Source organism: Chrysemys picta, chromosome 4 (genome assembly GCF_011386835.1).
Source record: "Chrysemys picta bellii isolate R12L10 chromosome 4, ASM1138683v2, whole genome shotgun sequence".
Classification (NCBI taxonomy): Eukaryota; Metazoa; Chordata; order Testudines; family Emydidae; genus Chrysemys; species Chrysemys picta.
The window spans coordinates 119,064,438-119,090,719 of NC_088794.1; positions in this window are offsets into that span (position 1 = coordinate 119,064,438).

A 26,282-nucleotide genomic window follows, 5' to 3' on the forward strand; every position below is an offset into this window, starting at 1 on the left:
TGTCTGCAAAATCAGCTTCAAAATCCAAAGTTTGATTTCTTGAATTGAATTAAAATGATTAGTTTTGAGTCAATTCAACATTCAATTACATCAGCTAATGGTCATGATGCCTCAATGGATTTGTAGATAAGGTGCCTCATGCCCCTATTTTTCCTTATGGGCCAGGCTTCTTTGCTGGACTGTATTTCCATGATGCTCTACTGTCTCCCCTCTGGTGATGTGCGGTGGATCATGGGAGTCACATGACTACAAGTGCATCATGGGAAATGTAGGGAGCCTGTCCCAAAGGAGACCTTGTTCATTCCATGAAAAAAAATGAGATTTCAGTGTTTCATCTTGAATCAGGATGAAAACAAATGTTGAAATATTGAACTTTCAGTGGGATTGAAATTCAGAGTTTTGCTCAGCTCTTTAAGAAGCCAGAACCTGCAAAACTACAATAATAACAAAAGTAAAGTCTTTGTAAGACAGTACAATCTCTGTGTGTCTCCTCTGTAATATGCTGGAGTAACCCTGAGAGCAAAATAGCTGCTGTCTTGGCACATGAGCATTTTTATCTCCAAAACATAAAGGTGCAGTCAGGGGCGGCTCCAGGCACCAGCGCAGCAAACGCGTGCCTGGAGCGGCAAGCCGCGGGAGGCGGCCTACCGGTTGCTGTGAGGGCGGCCATCAGGCTGCCTTCGACGGCGTGCCTGCGGGAGGTCCGCTGGTCCCGCGGTTTCAGTGGCAATTAGGTGGCAGGGACACTGAAGGCGCGGCACTGGCGGACCTCCCGCAGGCATGCAGCCGAATCTGCGTGGTCAGCAGACCTCCTGCAGACATGCCGCCGAAAGCTGCCTGACTGCCGTGCTTGGGGTGGCAAAAACCATAGAGCCGGCCATGGGTGCAGTAGACAGAAAACAGAGGCATCAGTTTGGTAGCTGCATACACCACATGTTTCTGGTATTTTCCACAATGGACTAGACTCTAAAGCATTTATTTTCTTTATAGGTGTTGTCCTCTGTAAATCAGGATGACAGAATCTCCCTTTACACTCTTAACCATTTACAATAAGCTGGTTTGCCATGGCCTATGGAAGGGAGAAGTCAACATATACTGAGGAGGGAAGATGATTTCACACTTTCTCTTATAGCAGCTGGCACTGGCTGTAACGATCTTGCGGTTCATTAAATATCAAACCAGTGAATGAGAAAGGAATAAAACTTTAATAAAACAAACTGGAGAGCATCTCTGGTGAACTGCCACGCACAGCCATGTGCTGTTCCCAACCCCCACGTTCAGGGCACATCTCCAAATTCCTATGTTCATAATACTGTCCCTTATGAGGGAATATCTCTATATTATAATATTCTACCATCATATCTCTACACTGGCCACTGTTGGAGAAAGTATACTGGACTAAATGAGTCATAGGCCTGACCCAGTAGAACTGTTCCTGTTTTCATAAGTAGTGGCTGATTTGGGATTGTAGCGTAGGCACTTCTTGCCCTATTTTGGCTAGGTGACACACAACCATTGAGAGCATAGAGAGAAAGGAAAAAGAGAGCACCACATTCAAACTCAGGTCTTGCCTACCCTGTAGAACCTTACCACAGTAAAAAAAAATGCACCCCTTCAATGGATTGAAATGCACCTGTGGCCACACACAAAATTGCTTCATTCAATTGATGGGAGGAGGATAGTGGTAAGAAACATGATGAATATCTTTGAATTTTGTAAGGAAATTCCTCATTGATTGACTAATGCTGCAAAGCTCTTACCAGGACCCTAAGGCGGGGGTGCAACTGTAGATTGCCAGCTGCAAGTAGCAGTTTCAGCCAGTTCACAGTTAGTTGCGAGGGGTGTAGAGTGTTTCTAGATAGGGGGTGGTAATGGCTGGGCATTTCCAGGGGGAACTTTAAATGGGGATATTTTGGATGCCATTAAAAGGAGAAGATAGGAAAAGACTGGCTATTCATTACTGTATTGCCTGCTTATGACACCAAGAGGGGTCTTAGTTGAGGGATGTACTTCCAGGGAGAGGCTACTGAAGAGGAAATGGCTATATGAAGGGAAGCTTTCTAGGAAGCTGAGAAGAGCTGTGGTTACTGGGCTTACAAACTTACCCTAATTGTGAACTCAACTGTAAAACCTATGTGAATGTTCATAAGATGTCATAATAACAAATGTTGATGGGAAAAGGTATGAAAGGGAGGCAGATAGACTGAGTCCAAACAAAAAGGCCTATTAATATAATTGGAGGACTGTGTTAAGATCATACTTGGTAAACAAGAGAAAACTATGGAACCAGAAATCTAAACCAAAATGGGTGTGTCAGAGACTAGGCCTAGTCGGTGGACAAAATAATGAGGGGATGGGCTATTCCGCCCACTATTGCCTTTGTGGGTCCTTAAAGACAGAGACTTTTGGAAGAAAAAATGGCTACTGGAGTGAGCTTCGCCATCATGGTTGCCACCTCCAAGATTTCATGGGACCTCAAACCTTTGTCATCCTAATCCTGAAAGATGTCCTGACCAGGCCAGAAAGAGGGAGCCAAATTACGTTGCCATCTCCACCAGCTTCAGCTAAATTCTGAATGCCACTTGGGATGTGAGACTGTCACCTCCCCCCCCCCCCACACACACACATTGTATGTTCTTTTCTTCCCCAACCCTATTTCTCCTCTTTCCTATCCCTCCCCTTTTCCCTTCTGTCTAAGGAGAGTCTGGCTTAGTTGGCCAAGACTGTATATTTTGCCACAGAGCTGTAAACCTCTGACTACAAAGCAGCAGCTAAGAGCAATGCCATAAACAGCCGATGCTGCTACGAGTTTGCAAGGTCTTGGAGTGCCTGATAAGATTGTGCTGTGCCTGTGTTTCTCCAACAGTGAGGCTGCAAGTGAGAGCCAATGCCAGAGACAGAAGCTGCATTTTCTCTCTTTGCTGTTCCTCACCCCTCTGTGTGTGTTTGTCTTCTTAGGAAACAGGATCAGAATTTAACAGCAATAACAGCTGCAGCCCATGTCAACTAACTTCTCTTTCCCCCCAAAAAGGACAGTAATTACCATCTTTAATACCACCTAAAACATTGTCAAATAAATGTTTTTTTATCTCTCCAGCTCCAGGGGAAAGGGAATAAGGGATATTAAAATAAATGCCTTATTGAATATTCTACATTTCAGATGCTTTAACTGTTTTTCCTTTCCCCCTGCATCTTTAATAAAAGGTTAAAAAGATTTTTAATGCTGTGTTTGCCATGGTACTAAGCAGGCTAAGGTCTCCGTATACCAAACCCTAAAGCTTGTTTAAAACTGTTTAATGTTGGACCATGACTGGGTTATGTTAAAACCTTTGACCCATATATTCCATCTAAATTAATACAACACAGCTTAGATGGGACAGCCATGGGAGAACAAAGTGGGGCATTTTACATGGGGAACTAAAGAAAGTTCTGTTGCCGAGGCAGCTCTTACCTTTTTAAACTAAGCTAAAATTTGCCCTACGCTACTTAACGGTGTCCCTTTATAGTTACAAATATGAATCTCCAATCTCCTCAGAGGTAGCTGGTTCTGTTGACTTTGTACCTTACAGGCAGGCAGGGGATGGAATTAGAGACACTCTCAGCCCATTCTCATTCATTTATTGCACTTACACTTTTAGTAAGTGTTCCATGTAAAGTACTGTACAAGCATAATTTTATTAGCTGGCTCCAGGCTGATCTAAAGTTATTCCCCATGTGCTAGTGGATTGGATTCTCTCAACAGACTTTGTTTCTCTAGATGAGTTTCAAAGCAGATTCGTTATCAAACATCTGTTGGGGCACTTTGAGTGTGATGTGGGTATTAGAATTAGGTCAGCATTGGAAAATCAGAGACAGATGTGCAAGTTGTTTTCCCCCCTTTGTTTTCTTAATGGAAAATGGATATTTCTATTTTCCTTAAACGGCAAGGTCATATCCCTTTGGTATATTTCTTTTCATCCTTGTTAGGACTAGGATTTGTTGTTGAGTTACTTTTCTTATAGGCAGATGGGATGGGACACTGCATAGCAGATGTTTACGGCATTGCTTGAATCAATAGGAGTGACTGCAGACTTTGTTTCCTAACTTGAGTCAGTTGTGAGATAGTATTAGAAGAAACTCTTGCTCTTTCCTTTATCAGCTTTGCTGAGGCTGATTTTACATGTCTATCCGACACTGGGAATGGGATTTTACTTTGTCTGCTGATTTATCATATGCAATAAAGGAAATGCTGAATGACCTTTGACATATGGGGTCATTGATTTCTATTCCTGCTGCAAGTCAGAAGCAGAAAGAAGGCAGTAACCTACTGTACCATGCTAAGAAAGAGTTCCACAACCAGCTGTCCCTGGACCTTAAGATGATACTTCCAAGCAATACTCACATTAGAAAAGGTCCCCACTGATCCTTGAAGAATCTAATAAGGCCCAAGGAGACGTTCTTGGAGCTGGTTTCATCAAGCACAAAAGAATCACAGAAGTCAGAGAGTCACACTGCCTTTAAGGTCATGCATGTATAGCTGACTATGTCCTACCCAATGCACAATTGTTCTGTTAGAGTTTTAGGTGAAGGTTTGCAAATTCCCACAAACATAGTTGGATTTTCCCCACGTGGAGAATTGCATGAAATCATCCATTTTTATTTTGCATCTATTATATACTTTTGTACTCTGACAACTTTGCTCTGGAGTTTTTCCACGTGTATTCAAAAGACATTTTGCCATTTGTGACTTTGTTTGGCAATTTTATCTAGAGTAAAAATGGCTGAATTTTACCAGCTGGAGAAACTTGACAATTTTTGCAAAATTCCAAAAGTTGCGATGAGTAAGGATCATCCTTTCCCTCCAAGCCAGGCGGGCAGTTTTCCCTGTGGAGGTAAGGGGGAAGACTTGTGGTGTTTTCACCACATTAACTCCTCAAAATTAGACATTTTCTTCATGTCATTTTCAAATAAAAAACCACAGCTTTAGCCAAATGGCAATATTTGTTTTGCACACTTCATCCTACAGTCAACTGGAAATGCACCTTGGATTTGTTTGAGAGGGATAGAGGGAATAGGTGTACTGGAATAAAACTGGAAGGCTATTCCAAATGGAGCCAGCTGCAAAGGAGAAGATTCCTGAAGCAGCAGCACATTAATTTGCAATGGATCTTAGAAGAGAACATTAGAGTGAGATCCTCTCCCCTGTTTCATCCCCTTTACAGTGGGTAAAAGGGCTGAAGCAGTGTAAAATAGCTCTAAACGCCACAGATCCAGCCCAGGGAAGAATTCTGTAGTGCAGGAACTATAGAAGACCACTATAATGCTGCCTTCTGGTGACCCTTCATTAAGGTTGGTGTAGGGGAGGGATCGCTCAGTGGTTTAAGCATTGGCTTGCTAAACCCAGGGTTGTGAGTTCAATCCTTAAGAGGGTCATTTAGGGAACTGGGGTAAAAATCTGTCTAGGGATTAGTCCGGCTTTGAGCAGGGGGTTAGACTAGATGACCTCCTGAGGTCCCTTCCAACCCTGATATTCTATGATTCTATAAGACTGAAGCGGGACATGAAGAGTATCTTGGGGGGCGGGGGCAGCCACAGCATGTAGTATGGCAATGATTCAGAGCCATGCTGCCATTTAAGCACAGCCAGGGACTGGCTGCTGCAACTCCAGCAGAACCTTGCTGGGGGGAGGTCATCGTGGAGCAGCTCAGGTTGGGAAGGTGCAAAGGTACTTAAATCCATCTTTAGTCCCATATTCCCCATGGGCTGCAAGTTTTGACTCTACTTTTCAAAGGTACAGCACAGACTCTCACCCCTAGATTGGATGGTCTTTCTGCCTTATGACAATTCTGGTGTTTCTTTCAGCAAACCAACCTTAAGCACATGTTCAAGTCCCATTGTCTTTTATGGGACTTTGGCATATCGTTAACTTTAACTATGTACTTAAGTGCTTTGTGGAATTGGGGCTTTTGAATTTATTTTTCCATTTGAATGTATTGGATCAATATTTTTAGAGCCCTGGTAATTAACTTTCTAACCCCTGATACTGAAAACATTTTCCAAAAATCAGTATCTTAATAAAAATATATAACTCACTAATTACCAAACTAGATCATCAAAACCTTTTGTTTGAAATCTGTATCACTTAATGAAACACTTTAATGATATAAGTTCTGTCAACTTTAAGCATAATTTAAAGTACACCTGAGACTAACCCATTTTTCACCTTTTGAACATCTTCCAAGTTCCCTATGACTTGTATTAATATGGTAAATAAAGTACTGAATAAAATGAGACATCTACTAAGACAGTGATTAAAATTCTCAGGGCCAGATCCTCAGCTGCTGTGTAATGTTGCAGCTCTAAATGACTTCAATGGATTTACACATCCTGAACATTTTTACCCAGAACGTTTTATTATTCTACAACAATTTCACTCCTGTTATTAGTAGTCGTTGGCCTACCGGAAACAAATAATGACAATGTGGAGGAGAGCAGATCCTGTCTTTGAGCAGGTGACCCTTGCAATTCAATTGACAGTGACGTCCTATAGGGCAGTGATGAGTAAAGCATGAGTATATTGTTTGTTCTGAAATGTCATGAAACAGAAAGCCCTTTTCCGGTACCTTGTGTTCAGCTGTACTCTTTATTATGTTGATTTAATTACAGCAAAAAGTGATTGGGAAGTATTTTTAAGAAAAATTAGTCTCCCGTTGTCAGCTGTCATTGAGATGGATGGAACTCAGCTGTATTGTTGAGGCACAAGCGGCACGCTGGTGGCTAAGACAATAGGCTGCATAATTTTAAATTGTATCAAGGAGGACCTATTATTTAGGGCTCTTTATTACTGTCAGTGTCACAACATCCTGCATTATTCAAACAGAGCATTGCTTCCATCAGTCAGTCTCTCCTTTGCTGTCAAAGATGCAAATACAGGTTCGCATTGCTTAAAGGAAACTTGTAATATAAAAGAGGGGGGAGAAAGATGTCAGGAAAAGTTAAATGATATAGGATACAAATCCTGAGGGGGAAGAGAGATCAGAACTATGAATTTTCTTATTTGCTACATAGTGACAGAGAAGGGGGAAGAAAGTTTCCTTTTAGGAAGTAAAGGGGAGTTTGCATACGTGTCATCTCGGTATAAAAACAGGATGTTAAAAAAGCTGGAAGACTGAAGAGACTGAAGGAGAAAATGTTTGTATGCACGGGACTGTGGGCTGGATTTTGACAATGGAGTCAAATCAAAATGGTCTGGCTGCGACAGATGAAAGCAAATGATATGGTCATTGACCATTTTTAACCATGCAGTTGGAGGGACCACTTCTCTCTCTCTCTGCTCCCTGCTACACTGGTTATTCTCATTGGGGAAACTTCAGCTAAAGTTCCTATGGCTGAAATCCTGGCCCCACTGATGTTAACAGCAAAGCTCCCATTACCTTCACCATAGGATTCAAGTCAGAAGGGTCGGGCAGGGCTTTTGGTTAGTGAGCAAAGTTCCATAGGAAATAAGACTGAGACCATTATCACTTGTAGAGTGCCCTGGAAGATTTTCCTGTTTAAACACATTTGCCTAAAAAACCCTCTCATTGTAAGACACCTGAGTTAGAAGAAATTAACCACAAGGCCCTGTGACTGTAAGAAAGCATTTTAAAAAGAGAGAATTCAGGAAAGTTCTGCATTCTACTTAATGATGCATTTTCAGATCCCATTTGTGGATCCCTTATTCCTGTTGGTGGGTATTTATTGGCAGGAGCAGTTCCTACATGGTCACCATTGAATGAGAGGGTTTCACAAATCCACCCTTCATCTTGTGAGGCATTTAGATAAACAGTGAGCAAGACAGAGGGGCTGGAGGTGAGGGGCTGATATTGAGCAATTCACTGACAGATTTTTGTTGTTGTACTTGTCATTGCATTAGTTGAGTACCATTTTTATTGGCTATCTTTATATCGCTCAGTATTGTATTTTAAATAATGAAATCTCAGTGAAAAGCCTGTTCCTGGAAGATTTCCAGTCCAGTTCTGCAAACCCCAGAGGTTTGGACAAGCATGGCACAGCATCTGAACTTTTAGATGTTGCCTCAGTGAACCCACCTATTGCTGCACCCACCTGCCACTTCATCCTCTTGAAATAAGGAGTTTATTGCTTTTCAGCTGTTGTAAGCGCTTCCCCCGCCCCAAGCAAGGGAAGGGAATTGATTAAAAAAGGACCGAAGGGCTGAGGTTCAATATATATGTTATGGCAGGCTGGCAGCAGAACAGTCTGAAGCATGAATGACACTCTGGTGTCATTAGAACACAGATTGTCCATCTCCTTCAATCAGCATCACTCACCATTTGTATCATTAACCGCCTCTCCCACCCCCCTCCCACCTCCCCACACTTCCTGGGAAGGATAGAAGCAAAAGCCCCTAAGACCTGTGAGATATGAGCTTTGTAGTATAATTGAAAACAGATGCAAAAAGGAGAAAGAAAATGCTCTTAGAATTCTTAAAACCAAGGAAAATAAAGATGTGCTCATGTTCCTTATCAGTGAATATTCTTTATAGTTCACCTTCCTTCCATCAGAGGAGGAGGAGCAGTGGCTGGTTTACCTCTTGATTGGTTCAAGTTTTGCAAAGCATTTTCCATTGCCCTGGGTTTGGAGGATACATCTCTCTTGTCCCATCATATGGCCAAACTATTCTGCAATTAGTCCTCCCTTGTCCATGTGCCTCAGATGTCTACAGAGCCAGATACATACACACCACCTTCTGCATCAAACCCCTGGCTCTCTACTCTCTGCTCTTCCTTCTCTTACTGCTGCCTTGCCCTGCCCCTCCAACAATGCCGGACTTGGATTGCCTGCTCCCACAGTTGCCTACAGTCACTCTTATTTCCTTCTTTTGTCCAATTAATTAGAGCTGGTCAAGATTTTGAAAAAATGTAAAACAATAAACTTTCACCCTTTGATCCTCCTCTGCTTATTAGCACTAGGCCAGCCCCACCCCCCACCTATCTGCCAACTGATACAGAGATATGGCTTTTGGAAATCACATCAATGGAGTGATGCATCTAGGAGGCTGGCAGGTGAAGGGATAAATTGGGAGAATGAAGGAAGAGAGGGGAAAGGGTTGGTGGCATTGAGGGTGGGAGGAAAAGGATGGTGAGCCTACACATTCAGTCCCCAGCAAAATCATGGAGCAGGTCCTCAAGGAATCCATTTTGAACACTTGGAGGAGATGAAGGTGATCAGGAACAGTCAACATGGATTCACCAGGGGCAAGTCATGCCTGACCAACCCGTTTGCCTTCTATGATGAGATAACTGGCTCTGTGGATATGGGGAAAGTGGTGGATGTGCTATATCTTGACTTTAGCAAAGCTTTTGATACAGTCTCCCACAGTATTCTTGCCAGCATGTTAAAAATGTATGGATAGGATGAATGGACTATAAGGTGGATAGAAAGCTGGCTAGATCATCGGGCTCAATGAGTAGTGATCAACGTCTTGATCTCTAGTTGGCAGCCGGTATGAAGCAGAGTGCACAAGGGGTCAGTCCTGCAGCCGGTTTTGTTCAACATCTTTATTAATGATCTGGATGATGGGATTAATTGCACCCTCAGCAAGTTTGCAGATGACACGAAGCTGGGGGGAGAGGTAGATACGCTGGCAAGGAGGGATAGCGTCCAGAGTGACCTAGACAAATTGGAGGATTGGGCTAAAAGAAATCTAATGAGGTTCAACAAGGACAAGTGCAAAGTCCTGCACTTAGGAAGAAAGAATCCCATGCAGCTCTACAGGCTGGGGACCAACTGGCTAAGCAGCAGTTCTGCAGAAAAGGACCTGGGGATTACAGTGGACGAGAAGCTGGATATGAATCAGCAGTGTGCCCTCGTTGCCAAGAAGGCTAATGGCATATTGGGCTGCATTAGTAGGAGCATTGTCAGCAGTTCGAGGGAAGTGATTATTCCCCTCTATTTGGCACTGGTGAGGCCACACCTGGGGTATTGCGTCCAGTTTTGATCCCCTCACTACAGAAAGGATGTGGACAAATTGGAGAGAGTCCAGTGGAGGGCAATGAAAATGATTAGGGGGCTAGGGCACATGACTTATGAGGAGAGGTGGAGGGAACTGGGGTTATTTAGTCTGCAGAAGAGAAGAGTGAGGATGGATTTGATAGCAGCCTTCAACTATCTGAAGGGGGGTTCCAAAGAGGATGGAGCTAGGCTGTTCTCAGAGGTGGCAGATGACAGAACAAGAAGCAATGGTCTCAAGTTGCAGTGGGGGAGGTCTAGGTTGGATATTAGGAAACATTATTTCACTAGGAGGTTGGTGAAGCACTGGAATGGGTTACATAGGGAGGTGGTGGAATCTCCATCCTTGGAGGTTTTTAAGGCCCACCTTGATAAAGCCTTGGCTGGGATGATTTAGTTGGTGTTGGTCCTGCTTTCAGCAGGGGATTGGACTAGATGACCTCCTGAGGTCTCTTCCAACCCTAATCTTCTATGATTCTATGATTGCAACTAGAGCTGGTTGGAGTTTGGAATTTTCATCCTGCAGGAAATTCTGAAGATTTTTGAAATTTGGTTCCATCCCAAATTGGGATGAAAAGATGAAATCTCAGAATTTATTTTATTTCAAAAATATTTCATTTTGACCTTATTGATAAAATTGAAGTGTTTTGTATACACATTTTGACTTTATCGTTTTAGCTATACTAATCTAGTCTAAATGAAATGTTTTAGTCTTATAAAAACATCTTGATAATTTCCCATGACATTTTTGACAGAATCAGTACATTCCCATTAAACATTTTGATTTCATCAAATCAACATGTTCCCACAGAAAACTGTTCTGTTGGAAAGTTTTTGACCAGCTCTTCTTGTAACTGGTCTCTTATGATGTTCCCATCTCTCACCTGCACTCAAACCTCTTCTCTTCCAGCAATATCAACCTTCTTTGTTCCCAACTTCTATGTCTGTTTGTGTTTCACACAACTGGGAAGCACAGAAAATTCTCCCAATCCCAGATCACCCATCTAAAATACCTGGGGTTGGTGCAGGGACAAGGATTTAGTCTGACAGGAATAAATTCCACATCATAATGGCTTCTGCCTTCCACTCTTGCAGATTTCCCCCATTTCTCCCTCACTCCCTCACAACTGTGTTCCATTTATCTAGGGGTGACTTCCTGTTGCTTCCTCATAGACAGGAGATTTACAAACTTTTGAAAATGTACATTAATTGTCTCAATCTCAATTGTACTTTAATAGCTTTGAGTGTTGCGTCAAATTAAGATCCCCATTTATGAACATGAGCTATGTAATACAATGTAAGTTATATATTGCCATTCCCATGGGTTTAGATGCTCACATGGAGTTTTAGGATCACAGTGCATCTGGGACTAATTTTAAAGGACATGTTGATAAATTGATGCTAAACCTCTGTCATTCCTTCAACTGTAAGTGTTTGTGTGTGTGGGAAGGCTATTTTCCCATAAAGTTCTGTGTGCCGTTGATGCAGGAGACAGGTAACAGATGGATAGCCCTGGAGACCAAAATCCCATATATATTTATGAAACATGTACAGAATGGGCAGTGGCAGAGCAAGCATCTCCCGCAATGCCCAGCCAACATGCCTCAGTTCTGACATGGGGGGGACGGGACATCTCAAAGGTTGAGAAAATAGGTATCTTCCTGGTCAATCAATCCTTGGCCTCTCTGCTGAGACTGTCCACAAGGAGGCCGATCAGTGCTGTGACGTGGACAGACCCACCCCCTCTGAACAGGATTAAGATCCCTGATACATTTCACATATTGGAAGTCTCCAGAAGGTAGGGGGACAGGTTATGAGGGGACATGAGCCTGAAAAATGTGAACTCTCTGGACCTGAGATGAGGTAAATGAAGCCTGTATTTTCTCATCTCGTCCTACTTCATTTGTGTCTGTGGGATCAGTCTGAAGGATGAGGGATGCCTGGGACCAGCAAACATACAGTAAACAGCTTTAATGAAATGCCTCTGTCTAGGGCCCTAGTGCAGCTCACAAAGTGCTATTCACTGGTATTTCTTGATTGACATGTGTGGTTAATTGAGTGCCACATTGTATTCATGTTATCTGTGTTCTGAGGTGCACAACAAGAGATCAGCACTGACAAGTGATAGCAGTGAGTGAGCATAAATAAAGCATTTCATTGATCCTGGAATGGCTGCGGGTGGAATCTGTGGCAGATCAGCCGCAAGCATAGCAGCATCGTAATCCATTTCTCTGCCATTCACAATTGCTTCCAATATGATTTTACCACTCATGCACTTTAAGAGATCAATTGGGGAAGCTGTGGGTAAGCTAACGGCAAGGCTCCCTCCCACTCCCTCAGCAGTCTATTAATGTGCAGGAGGCGTGCTCTCTCTCTCTCTCTCACTCTCTCCTCCCATTGGACAGAGGAGTGATGCAATTTCAATAGCTAGCCTGATCACACAGGTTTGAGGAGTGTCTCTTGAGAGTCTGAAGTGCTTTGTGAATGTGCTGGTGAGTGTAGAATGGTCAGAAATCTTTCCATGACTGCCTGGTCCAGGTCAGGCTAATTAAGCTGTGTTTAGATAGTTCCCATTTGTTCTCTAGCTCACAAACTATAGGGACATCTCTGAGTCCTGGGGAATCAAATAAAGAATCACTACAACTCAGTCCTGTTTCTTCTCTTCTATGAGTTATGAAATACATGGTCTTGTAGAAAGGATCACAATAACTTCCTGGTGACTGTCTCAGATCAACCAATCCTGCACTCAGAACAGAGTTAGTCCTGACTTCCAGTTTGCAGATCTCCTTTGTGCATATCCTTTGAAGTTTAAGAGATTGCACAGGTTGTACAGTAAATCAGGAGAGAATTTGGCCCCAACCCCTTTTTACCAATGCAGGGTATCTAGGTTCAAGACTTGCTTACTTGTACTTTCACGCACATAGTATCTTCCTTTAGAGATGGATTATGGCCAGGTTTTGATTTGTATCACATTGAATAGAGCAGAGAATAGATTTACAATAATGATAGCTTAAAGGTATGATGTAACCTGAATTAGATTGTAAATTCTTTGGGGGCAGTGACTGCATCTTATTTGCAGTACATGTTTATACATACAATCCTGAATGATACTTCTGGGAGCTACCATAATACTGATAAACAAGTTAATTATATTAACAATAACACCGATTTTAAAAACAAATGGCAGAGTGGTACAAAGATAAATATAGAACATAAGAGTTGTTTATAAAAATGGACAAAGAGTCTGATGACTGGTGCAGGAGTCTCTCCTGCTTCTGGTGCTGAACAATAGCTATAACATTAGCGATACAATACAACTTACTTAGGGCATGATGCAAAGCTCACTGCAGTCAATGGAAATCTTTCCATTGACCGCAATGGGCTTTGGATCAGGTCTTTAACTTGTTATCAGTCAAAATGGTACTGAAAATGTATTGATAAGCCATTAATGGGATAATGACAGAGGTGGGCAGGCAGGGACTTTGCTTTTACCAGTTCCTAGGGAATCCAATTAACCAATGATTTAAAGACATGGCAGGCATTACAGTTAAATCATTTTATTTCCTTCTGTTAATAACATATCGTAATGTTAAAATGAAAACCACTTAAAAATCTAAGACTAGGTCTACACAGGAGGGGCGGGGTTCGACCTAAGATACGCAACTTCAGCTACGCTAGGTCGACATACCTGGCTGTGAGGACGGCGGCGAGTCGACCGCTGCCGCTCCCCCGTTGACTCCGCTTCCGCCTCTCGCTGCGGTGGAGTTCCGGAGTTGATGGCAGAGTGATTGGGGATCGATTTTATCGCATCTACACTAGACACGATAAATCGATCCCTGATAGATCGATCACTATCCGGCGGGTGGTGAAGACGTACCCTAATACACTTTTTGTCATCTAGGCTGTTTGCTTTTGTCTTTCACACAGCTTCATCACGGAAACCTGATTAGTCTATTTCCTTTTCTGTTTCCACTAAGTACACTCTGTGCTGTGCAAGCCTTCACAAATCTGCCATTGTTTCAAAACAGAGCAGGGGAAAGTATCATTTAAAAAATACATATATTTGAAATTTTAAAAAATCTTGGAAATATTTTTAGTCCTGTTAGTTTTTGCAAAATACTTTTTTTTTAAATTGACCAAAACTTTCAATTTTGGACCGAAAAAGAGTTACCCGTATTCCTTGGTATATATGTTATATGGATTTTTGATCGATAGATTGCATTTAGCTTGAGGATTTGAGCGCTGTCTCCATTATTTTTGTATTGTCCATTTATAAGTTCTATAAATAGTAGTTGCCACATTACTTCATATTTTGCTGTTTGGTCAAGCAATTGGTATGTTGCTTTCTTAAGGGTTGTGACATGTCAGAGCTTTTAAACACTATGCTCTAGTAAGGGGATCTTCAGTTTTTTTGAGCATTGATATATGCTTTGCGTTGTCACTTTTTTATTGCTAATATAAGCCATTAGTAATGTTAAAATGTTACTGTCTGATAAGTGCAGCCATTTAGCAAGCCTATTTAGTGGAACAGTTCAATTCCTTAGTTTCAAGGTCACTTCCAATCTCTTACGATTAGCATTGGGGAGAGTCACATATCACTTGTTTATAATCGTCCCCTATTCCTTTCACGTCTCCAGCAATTGCCTGTGGGTCTGATCCCAGATGGATTATTGATGAGAGGGATCCTGTTTTGTGTTGGGATTTTAAAGTTGTATCCCTGGCTTTATAAATCCAAATGCCTTCAGAAACTAAATTCCTGAAATAATAACATAGCAAATGATTATTGGATGACAAGATGCATATTTAGAATAGCTGCAAACATATTTATCTGAACAAAATATCAAAATATCTGAAAAATCAGTTCCCTCCAATTTGCCAAGACCAGAGCTGGTGGCTCCTGCGTCAGCTGAGGGTGTCACAACAAGCACTGGAAGCACAGTGGGAAAATGTTTATATGGCATCATATATAACAGGAATAACAGACTCCCGAATTCAGGAAGCAGAGAGTAAATTAAGGAGTAAATTTGTGATACAACATACACACACCAACAAAAATACACATGCACATTGTGCACACCTAGATATAGCACACATGAATAGATACAGTATTATGCATATATGTAACACACACATTGTACATGCATCCACATATTGGTTTAGATCTTTAGGGAGTCACTCTGATTTACACCAGCTGAGAATCTGACCCAGTCTGTGGTTGGATGTTGTAAAAGGATTGGGGCCTATCTTATAGCATCTTCCCCCTACCAAGCAAGTTTTGCTCTTGTGAGCCAGCTCACTTCCTGAGTAATTCTGTCTGTCTCTCTCAAGGAATCCAGGGAAGCAGTTTCTATCAGGGTCAGTAGATTTATGTTAAGCCTTTGTAACAAACAAATCTAAACCTTGTAGACACTTCCCTCAAAATACTGTGCAGGCCAAGTAGTTCCTTCCCCAAGCCTGTCCCTCACACCAATAACTTCAGCAACCCAAAATTTCCTGGCTCTTACTATAGAACCTCAGCAATAAAGGACTTCACACAGTCTCCCTTCTGACCCTTTTGTTTCTGGACCGATTCCTTTCTGCAATAGCTCCAGTAGCAGTCCAGAGGGCACACAGACCTTCGGCTTTCTGGAGGGCGTATATGTATATGTTCATTCAAAAACCCGCAGCTGCCCCTCCTTGCTGACTGAGGTTTGGGCTGTGGACCTGTTTAATTGCAGTATAGATTCCCTGGCTCAGGCTGCAACCTAGGGTTTTGGGACTTTCCTACACTGCAGGGTCCTAGAGCCTGGGCTCCAGACCAAGCTCAGAAGTCTACACTGCAGTTGAACAGCCCCGCAGCCAGAGCCCTGTGAACCTGTGTCGACTGGCATGGGCCAGCCGCCGGGTTTTAACTGCAGTGTAGACATACCCAAAGTCTCCTTCCCCCAGCTCCTGCTGCCCTCTTTTAGAAGGGTCAACTAATTAAGTTCCAGTTAAAAAGAACAGGCCTACTTGTGGCACCTTAGAGACTAACAAATTTATTAGAGCATAAGCTTTCGTGGGCTACAACCCACTTCTTTGGATGCAGTTGTTTCTCATGTGCAGTGAGCGGGGCTTATCAGCTCCGGAGACATGGTATTCCTTATACCTTCATGGATATACAATGTATGTATTATACATGGGAATGTGTATATTGCTTATGCAAGTGCATTTTGTCTATGTGTGCATGATATGCATGTGTGTGTTGTACGTAGATCATGCATTTCACTTAATTTACTCTCCTTACTCCTGGTACTAGGGCTAACAAGCACTCACGTTAATATGATGCACACACATATAGTTCGCATATATGTGCACTAAACATACAAATATCAAGTAAAACACACAGGGCTAGATTATTATGGCACTTTTTCACTGATCTGGCAGTGTAAAGGGGTCTTAAAGTTGGCATTTGCACCCCCTTTATGGTCCCTTTACATGGCCAAAATAGAATAAAGAGACCTTTGTATAAATAAAAATCAGGATCATAAAATGCTTGTCATATGCATTTAGGGACTTGAATAGTATAGATCACTAGTAACTGTACTGAAGTGAATGGAGCGATGCCCATGGAGTACTGCTAACAGTGAGATCAGAATCAGGCTTGCAGAATACATGCATACTGTATATACAATATTTGTTTTGACTACATAAGTAAAAGCAAGAGTAAAAAAAAAAAATCTCATTAGCCAGCAGATTGCAGCTGTCAATCTTGGCTCTTTGATATTGTCTAAATTTACTTGCAATTAAGCAGAAATGTGATTTCCAGTAGCAGAATCGTATGTCCTCTCGCTCCGCCAAGTGTGTACTTGAGGAAAAGAAAGCAGAGAGGCGCCTTCAGCCCAAGGACATGGAAAGCGTAACCCTATCGAATTGACTATCAATAATTAAGGCCTTTGATGCTTTGAATCATTTAGATAATAAGATTGCTTTGAAGTAAATAAATAACAAATTAGAATTTGTGGCAGTCACAGGTGTTTGGCAAGACCAGCTCATAATCAAAGGGAAAATGAATGCATTTCACTCTGTGTAATTAGAAAAAGAAATGAAGTTTATATGCAAATTGTAAAGCACTTTAGTAAGAGATAACCGGTCAGACATCTTTCTGTAATTTAAACTTTCATTTAGGGGGAGAATTTGCAAAGTATCCATTTTCAATGCAATTTGAGTGCAGCTGGTTGAACTATCTTAGTCATCCTAAGAGAGAGATTCAAACGTCACTGGTACCATGCAAATTTTGTCATGGCACAGTAAGGACAGCATATGCATTTTTAAACTCAATTCTCTCTTTCCTCCCCTCAGGACTGGCAGCAAACAGAAATCCCTAAAGGTTAGATAGAATTAGATGGTGCCAGTGATTAAACATCAGAAAAACAGGGAGACAACAAATAAGGACAAGAGAAGTGATGGGAGTAAATTTCAAACCTTTGTGGGACTGAAAGTCAGTCATGAAAAACAATGCTCCACAGACAAGGGAAAGAGGCCACTTGACCCATTGGGAGAGAGGGAGCAGCTCACACAGCCATTTCACTTTGCATGTTACCGCCACCCACCAAATTTATCATAGAATCAGTAGCACAGAAAATGCTAAGAAATATTTGACAAGGGAAAGTTATGGAGTCAAATGTCTTTGTGTCAAGGTAGGGACTGGTAGTAAAAGATGATGCAGCAAGAGAAAGAAGATTGGGCCAAGAAAAAATGAGACTGTAAGAAGGAAAATGAGACCAGTATGGAAGCACTGGGAGAAGGGAAGCGGCTTGGGGACAGAGATTCCTGGAGTCAGAGAGAGGCATGAGGCAGAATGGAAGGGCTTTTGAAGAAAAGAAAAGAAAAGAAAAGAAAAGAAAAGAAAAGAAAAGAAAAGAAAAATAAGTGAGTATATGTTGTTGTTTTTCTAGATGTTATTGAAACAGATTCTCAGTTGGTGTCAAACATCAGCTGTGGACCTGCCCCATGGTGTTTAAACGTGATCGTGAGGAATTGAGTTAGCTGATTTGATGCCGACCAAGTGTTATCTTTTCTACACTGACCGGTCACTATTGTCTCAGATATTGCACCTCTTCAGTTGTGTTAAGATGTCCTAATGAAGCCCTATGAGTGTCTTGTAGGAAAATAATGGGGGCCTTGACTGAACAGAGAGAAAGAGGGAGTGAGAGACAAAAAAGAGAGCATGAAGATAAAAATATATCCCTAATATAGTAGTAGAGAAAGAAAAAAGGGGCAATGAATTCAGAGATGCTACCCTTCAGAGAACAAACAAACAAAAAAAGGTGGAAAGGAAGTCTCAGGTGGTATCTCATCAGGGCCCCAAAACTACTGGGGGACTGGAGGACAACCAAGGAACATCATTTGTATTGGTGTGGATGGACACTCTATAAATGTACCTAGGTAGATATGGAGCTCTTCTCTTTGAATAAGTGTTGAACCACTGCTGCACCATGATACTAGTGGGCACAGCACTGAGGTCTCTTCCAACCCTAATCTTCTATGATCCTATGAGACAGGAAACAGTCTCTGGTCACATATGACACTTTCCAAAAGAGCAGTGTTATTTGGCTTGGAGTACTGGGCAAATTCCAAATTGAGTATTCCACTGTAGCTACCTACATTCCACCGGCAATTTTAATTGCAAATACTTTTCTTCCATTCCTTTCTTAAAGGTAAAAACAAACAAACACATGCCCATTGGGCAATCCTATTGTGCAATTGTACTAGTTGGACTGACTCCAAATCAGTAATCATGAACACATTCAAGACTTCTCTTTGATTGCTGTTCTTCTCATTGCCCTTTCACTAACACTATCCCGAATAGACTTTTGTTCAAACAATGATTTGGGGAGTGCTTATTCTTTGTAAAAATACCTTTATTCTCATGCAGACATGGGTATTTCTTTGTGAACAACAGTATTAACTATTCCTTAGTTGCTATTTATGTTTAGTTATTTGGTATTTATTATTTTCTTATTTAAACATTTTCAAGAGTCAGCAAAGCCTATCATTCACAATAAAGAATGCAACTATTTCCATTGCTAGTACACTATGTCTGTTTTGTCCCATGCTAGAGCTGTCTGTATTTCAGATTTGGGTGAATTATATATACATCCATTCATGTGCAGTTTGTAAAGCCCTTTGGGAAATCTCCGTCTGAAAGATGCTACATAGTTATATTGTTGTCTCTAATGTTAACCTCCCACACTGTGATGGTGTGTACAAACTCCACCCAGGAGCCTGAGCCCAATTGGACCACTGGGTGACACCTGTAGGGGTGGTAGGCATAAATGGTGATTAAACTCATTTGGGGAGGAGCTGGGTCTTCATAATAGAAGGAGCACCAGGCAGTGGGGAAAAAAGCCAGGGAGGTTTCAAATTCAGAAGAGAGGTAACTGAGAGGTTCTTCTTTTTCATTAAAGACAGAAAGAAGCCTTGGAGGACTGAATCCTGGAGCTAGAACCAGGGAGCACTGAGCCAGGAGGATGCTGGGAGGCAGGGCACAGGGAAGCCTAGTAGGCCTGACCAACCCTCACTGTGCAAGGCTTTATTGTGTTGCCCTGTTTCCAACCCATTTTTACGCCCTGTAGCTTTGCACCCTAGGTGGCTATCCTGCTCATCCTGCCCTGGTTACAGACAGATCAGCAAAGATAAAGATAAATCTTGGTCAGCATCAAGAATGGGATGCTAGAAGTCAAAAGAGCTGCTATGCCAAGCCCAGCCATAAGGGGGCAGACTAGCAGTGAGTCCTCCTTTCTACACACACTCCTTGCTTTTCCCCAGATTTTCTAATATCAACGCAGCTGACCCTCTGATTATCCATGGTATTAATTTTCCTGATTAATGTTACAATACATCACCTTTATGAGCCATTATGCTCCCTCTGCCTCAACTGATTTTTGTTGTAAACAGATTCTACAGCCTTAATTATTTCCCACTGAATTCAGCTCAACCAATAAGCTTGCTTATTAAGAACACAATAGTATATATAGTGAGCTGTAATCTTTTTCTTAATTAATATATGCATATTTCATAGGTGGGATAATTAGAGGATTATTTATATCACAATAGGAAAAATGATCCAGAAAGGCTTAAGAATTCTTTTTACTATACTCTCTTTGAATATTCATTACCATTTTAAATCCTCTTTGTTGAAGTCTAAATTGTTATGGCGCTATTCTAGCTGTGAAGACTTTTTTTAATACCCTTGATATAGACCAATTCTTAAGCTACACAAAATTCCTAAAACATACACTGTGCTACTAGTCCTCTGCCACTGCTGTGGCAATAGAAGGAAGTACTATTCCCGACAAGAACTGAGATGTCACTTCAGGTGAACTGACCGAATTTCACTGGAAATAGGTGGACTTTGTCTTATTAAATCCTCTGCACAGCTTCAGTTGCATACAACTTTTCTCATTTTTTCTTCATACATGTTGTATAGCAGTGCTGTGTTCCAACCCAGTGGCAATTCCATTAGTAGTAGGTGAAATGACTGATAAATCTGTGGCCATCTTCTGTTCACTGTAGTTTCTCATTTCATATGACAGCAGAGACAAAATGCAGATCATCCTGATCCAGAGCTGGATTTCTATTGGTTGTCAGCAATTTAGGGTCCATAATCATCTCATTGTTACCTTGTGCCCCTGTCATCTGTTTGTTGTGTCCACTTGTTATGTCTCCTCTTTTACTTGGATTGTAACTTCTTTGATGTTCTGTGTTTCTACAGTGCTTGCACAATGGTTCCTTGGCCCCTGGTTAAAGCCTAGGAGCCACCACAATCCAAATTATTATTATTATTAATAACAATAACAATAATAATAATAATAATAATTAATAATAGTAACTAATACATGGACAGACAGTTGAGCAATTCTCCTTCCATCCAGCAGAGGAAAGTGGTATACATATACACACTAGTGATTTCATTATGATGTTCTGTTAACTAGCCTCCTCGGAGCCAATGGTTTATCAGAGAAGCCCATCCCCGGTATCCACTGAACACTGGGAACTCAGTTTTAATACGACTTTGACAACAATGCCTATGACATTCCCAATGGAGTGAGTTCTGGAACCATAAGTATTTACTCGTGAAGGTGAAGTCTTCTTGATGTTTCTTCACCAGTACAGGCTTTCACCTCAAAACACAGAAGCATCTATGGACATCAGCTACTGGGGACAGGATGCCATTTGTTAAAAGAACTAGTGTTTGTTTAAATGTGTGATATAGAGCTGGTGTAGCTGGCATCATATTGTATCCCATGTAGTAGGGTGCGACAGAATGAGATGCTGCTCCCTGGTGCTCAATGATATGTGATGCATTTACTAAAGTTGTGTTTTGAAAGGAGGCAAGCGAAAAAAAATAGACAGTAGTTGCTAGTCGGAGAACGATCGCAGCAAAAAATGAGCACATCATTAATATCTAGGGAGCTGAACTGCTCAGAAGGCCCAGTGCTGTGAGGTGCTTCCATCTCCCACTGGCTCCAGTTGTAGATAAGAGCACATTCGATACTTCCCAATAGCAAGCCCCGAAGCTGATTGCAAATTAGAGGCAAATACTGTTATTACAGATAGGACTTGAATTGTGATTAGAATTAAACCCAAGCTAAATACATGAACTCCATGGGAACAGAACTTGGGATGAGTTTGTCCTTTTCATTTACTCACTTGAATCGCAACTGTTTCATCAGAAACAGGTTCTATGTGCAGAGGATAAAAGTCAACAAACCATAAAGTTAAAACAATACTTTAACTTTTAGGTTCTTCAGTGGCAACTATTCCTTTCTAGCATGTGTATTATATACCTTCTGATTCATCCAGATATGATTATCCTCTTCTTTCCTTCTGCTTCCTGCTCCTGTGTGCCTTTCTAAAACTAAAATTAAACAAGGCAAACCCTCATTCAGTTTTAATACTTCATTTAATGCTTCAACAAGTTCCAAAGCTCCATTTGTCTCATTGAGAGAGGCTGATATTAGTAAACCGCACCAAGCAATGTTTTGGGTTTTTTTCTCAACCTGTGAGTTATATGTACTTTTTAATGAACCTGTGCTCACTGGTAGAAAGAGATAGTCATGTGCCTGAGGAGATGCACAATTAGAACTGGCTCATGTAGGACTTCTACTTATTGGGGCAGGGGAAAATAGTAGATATGATACCAGTATAGAAACAAGTACAGAAGAGACCTTCCTTTTACTTAGTGGAGTTGTATGTATACCTTTGCCAGGCAGCAATTTTCTGACATGTGTAATCTAGTGCAATGGGACTCATTCTTTTCACTGCCAGAACCTCCCTCAGCCAGTCTCCCATCTAGTGCCACAAGTACTCCTGTTCTCCCATCTAGTTAGCACTTCCCTCCCATTTAGCAATATAGAGAGGGAAGAGTAGTTGTGACCCCTGACACTTGTCGTGACCCCAGGTTTAGAGCACAGCACTACCCCTCGGGAGATCTAGGTTCCATTCCCAGCTCTGTTACTGACTTTTGTAAATTGCTTTTCGATCCTTGACATTTTTTGACCAATTTTTTTCCCATCAGGAAACATGGTTTTATTGAAATTGGAAACAAGGAAATGCTGGTTTTCATGATTTTTTTCAAGTTTTCATGGAAAATGTTCTTGAAATGTCAAATTGTTCTGATGCAAAATATCAACAGTTTCCAATTCAACGTTTCTGATTTGAAGTTTTTTGGCACTTTTCATTGCTGAATTTTTTTTTTTATATTTTTATTTATTCCAATTTAGCATGGAAAGTAACTTTGAAATGTTGATATAGAATGTGATTGGAAAATTCTGCTTTTCCAGCAGCTCTGGTACTAAATAATAAGATTTGTTGTAAGCCACAGTGCGGGAAAGGGATGTAAAACAAGCACTTGGGGAACCAGTCTGCCTTGGAGCTAAAGCGAGTTAAGATAGCTGGGTCCCTCAGTCTCACTGCCTGGAGGAACCTGTTATGAACTGTCTGTGTTTAAATAAAATACCTTCCATTGGTTTAACTCAGAAACTACCTTCAGCTAGCAGGTTCTGATGACACAGAAACACAGATCAGAAATGCTCATCTCACATAGGATAAAGTTTTCCCTTAACTTAACATCAAATAAGCAAAGGTATTAAAGACAAGGACATTTAATACATCTCAGCTCCTTTCATTTTTTTCTTTTTAGACAAAGAAACATATATGATTTTTTCCTTTCTTATTACTTTCCTAAGAATCTACAGAAGGAAAAAAGATTTGATATTTTCCTGTTGCCACACCAAACACTTTTCTGCTCCTGCATTAGAGCAAATGCAACACATCATTTTGCCTTCCAGCAGCCAGCCCACCTAGGTGCTCCTAATTTATTCCAAAGGGATGGCTCTCAGCACAACAGAATCTGCTATAGCTCTGTACATTTACAAGGGAACCCAGGTGGCAAGCCTCTAACCGCTAGCTATCTGGAGAGAGACAGAGCGTGAGCAGATGCCTCCTGCTGCAAGTGTCACGGTCCTTATTTCTCATTGCCCTCCAGGAATATGCTGTCCTCTGCTCGGAGGTGTGTGCGGAGGGGGTTAGAATTTCATTACCAGATGGAAGGTCACAGGTGGTTTTGCATGGAAGCATAATTAAATTGCAGAGAATGAATTAAAATGGCTAGCAGATAAGACGGTCTTATTATTACAGGCTGAATCGGGCAGATAAAATGCAGCTCCATGCTCAGACTGCAACCATTTTGCACTTTTGCCAAGGGAAATTAATCTGGAGTCAAATCACTTGATGATCCCTGACTTTCAATTCTTCATCAAAATTATGCCTCTATCACCTGGGGATGAGAGAGCAAATCACTCATAATTAGGAGGTCATTTCTTTTTTTGTATTAGTGTTTATGCCAGTCACAGAGTTGTTGGGGCCAGAGGGGAACCTCTCCCATCCTGGACAGAATTAACTCGTGTGCGTTTGGGAAGAACATGCTGATCAAAAACAATTAAGGAGAAAGGAAAGTTATTAAAGATGAAGAAGGCCATTTAATTGCAAATATTGAGTTGCACGTGTTGTACCACAGGGGGAGGGAATGTAGTGTGGCTGCTGCCTCAGTTGCACATTCCATGTTTGCCCTTAATTAACACCCTCCCTCCCCCCAAGCAAAAGCTGCAGCATGTCTAAGATGTTAAAGCACAGGACTGGGAATGGGGACTGCTGCTTCTGCCACTGAGTGATGCTGTGATTATGGGCAAGTCCCTTTACCTCTCTGTACCTCAGCTTACCTATCTTTAAAATGGAAGTAATATTTACCCGCTTCACTAAAAGGCTGATCCAGCAAGGTGCTAAGCACCTATAATGCCCATTGATGTGAGGGTGCTGTACAGTACACAGGAGACATTTAGGGTGAGATTCACAAGGGGGATGTAGATGCCTAACTGCCATTATAGGCTTCTAAGTCCAACATTTGGGTGCCACTGATATTCGCCATTCCCCCTTCCCCTCCACACATGCATACAAAATTGTTGTCCATCGCTCTAGGTGCCTAAAATCTCTAGGGGGCCTAAGCATCCACCCCTCAAGTCCCAGAGATGCTTAAATTTCAGCATCTGGGCATGCACACTGCAGCCTAAATCCTGATACTGTCCTGCAGCTTGGCACCTAACTTGCGCCTAAGCCCCGGCAGTATTCACAAACAAGGCATAACACCACCTATCTCGCCTCTAGGAATAGACATGGTCTGAGCATACCTGAACCTGTACTAAATGGCTAAAGGAAGTGGTGGTTCCCCTTATAGTTCCCCCTTATAGTATTTAGCCTAGTGGTAAAACATTCACCCAGGATGCGGGATCCCCCCCTCTGACTGATGTGAGGCACGGATTTGAACTTGGGTCTCTCCTGTCCCAGGAGAGCCCCCTAGCTACTGGATTGTGGAGCATTCTAGGGCAATTCTTTCTCAATCTCTTTTGTTGAAGTTATTCTACTGTGTATCAATAATTAACTATTCACTAGAGCTGGGGGACTGGAACATGTGACTAACCTCTGGGCTATAGAGCCATTCTAACTTTCTCTCTAGCCCAATTTGATCAAGAGTTTGATTCCAAATATTCACAAAGGTTTGAGAGAGGAAGGAGTCACCCCCCTTCAAATGGTTTCATCCTTCCCTAAGAGAGATCATGGTGGAAGTGAGCAAAGTAAAAGCTACAGGCAGAGTTCCTAGATTTATGTGGGAATTTAAGGCCTATCCTGTAGGAATCTGGATTGTGCAGCAGGAATTTCTATGACACATTTTCTTGGTTTGTTTTGCTTTGTTTTGTTTCCTTGAGGGAAATGACATGTTAGGGATTGTGAACACTAGACAAATTGTTTTAGATGACATGGTGCATTAACTGTTCTTGACCTAACCACAACCATTGTCCTAATGTGGACACACTGCAGTGCCTTTTAGCTCAATTGAGCAGGTGAACATGTACCCTAGACTTCTCCTACTAGTTGTGTGAATAAGGTGAACAGAGCTTGTCTCAAGATGATGGATAAGATACTAGAACCTAGGCAAACAGATAAGATTGGTAGCCTCTCTTCAGACCGGGAAACCTTATTCGAAAGTAGTAGAGGAAATGGTGTTTTCTTCCCTCTTATCCTCATTAAAGGGCTTTTCAGCTGTTGCTGTGGACAATATTATTGGGCAACGGGCTGTTTTATGTGGAAGATTTGGCCAGAAACACAACGTTTGTTAGCTATTTTAATTCTTCTTTCTTGGGGATAAATATAGAATATTGTGTGGGCATCTTGGCTTCTGCAGGGATATTGTTAGAAATGAATTCAGCTGCTTGTTCCAAGGCCATCTGTCTGCAATGGAACAATTGTCCCATTTTAATCTGGAAGGACACTTTAGAGTTGCACAAATACGAAAATTCCACCAGGGAAGATTTTTCCCCCCTGTTCTTTCTGGGCAAAGAATTCAAAATATATCTGCATTTGACTTGTACTCCTTTGGTTGGACAGCACCTTACCCCTAGGGCAGAAGAGGTTCCAATGCCTCATGCAGAGCCGAGCCTAGTCACTATATACTGTTACATGATCTCGCAGTCTCCTTATTGGTGGGTTAGCACAGCTATGCAGCATTCCTGGAATAATGCCACTGGCAAAAACTTGGTTTAACAAGATATTACAGTGTCTGTTTATTACTGTAGCATCCTCTTAGAGTTGCTTCCTGAGACAGAGTCCTTCCCATCTGGGAGAAGCCAGACCCTTTAGGGGCTCTCTGTGGTTATACCACTCACACAGGCCCAACCAGCACAGTACCTCCCTTACATATTTACTGTTCAGCTAAG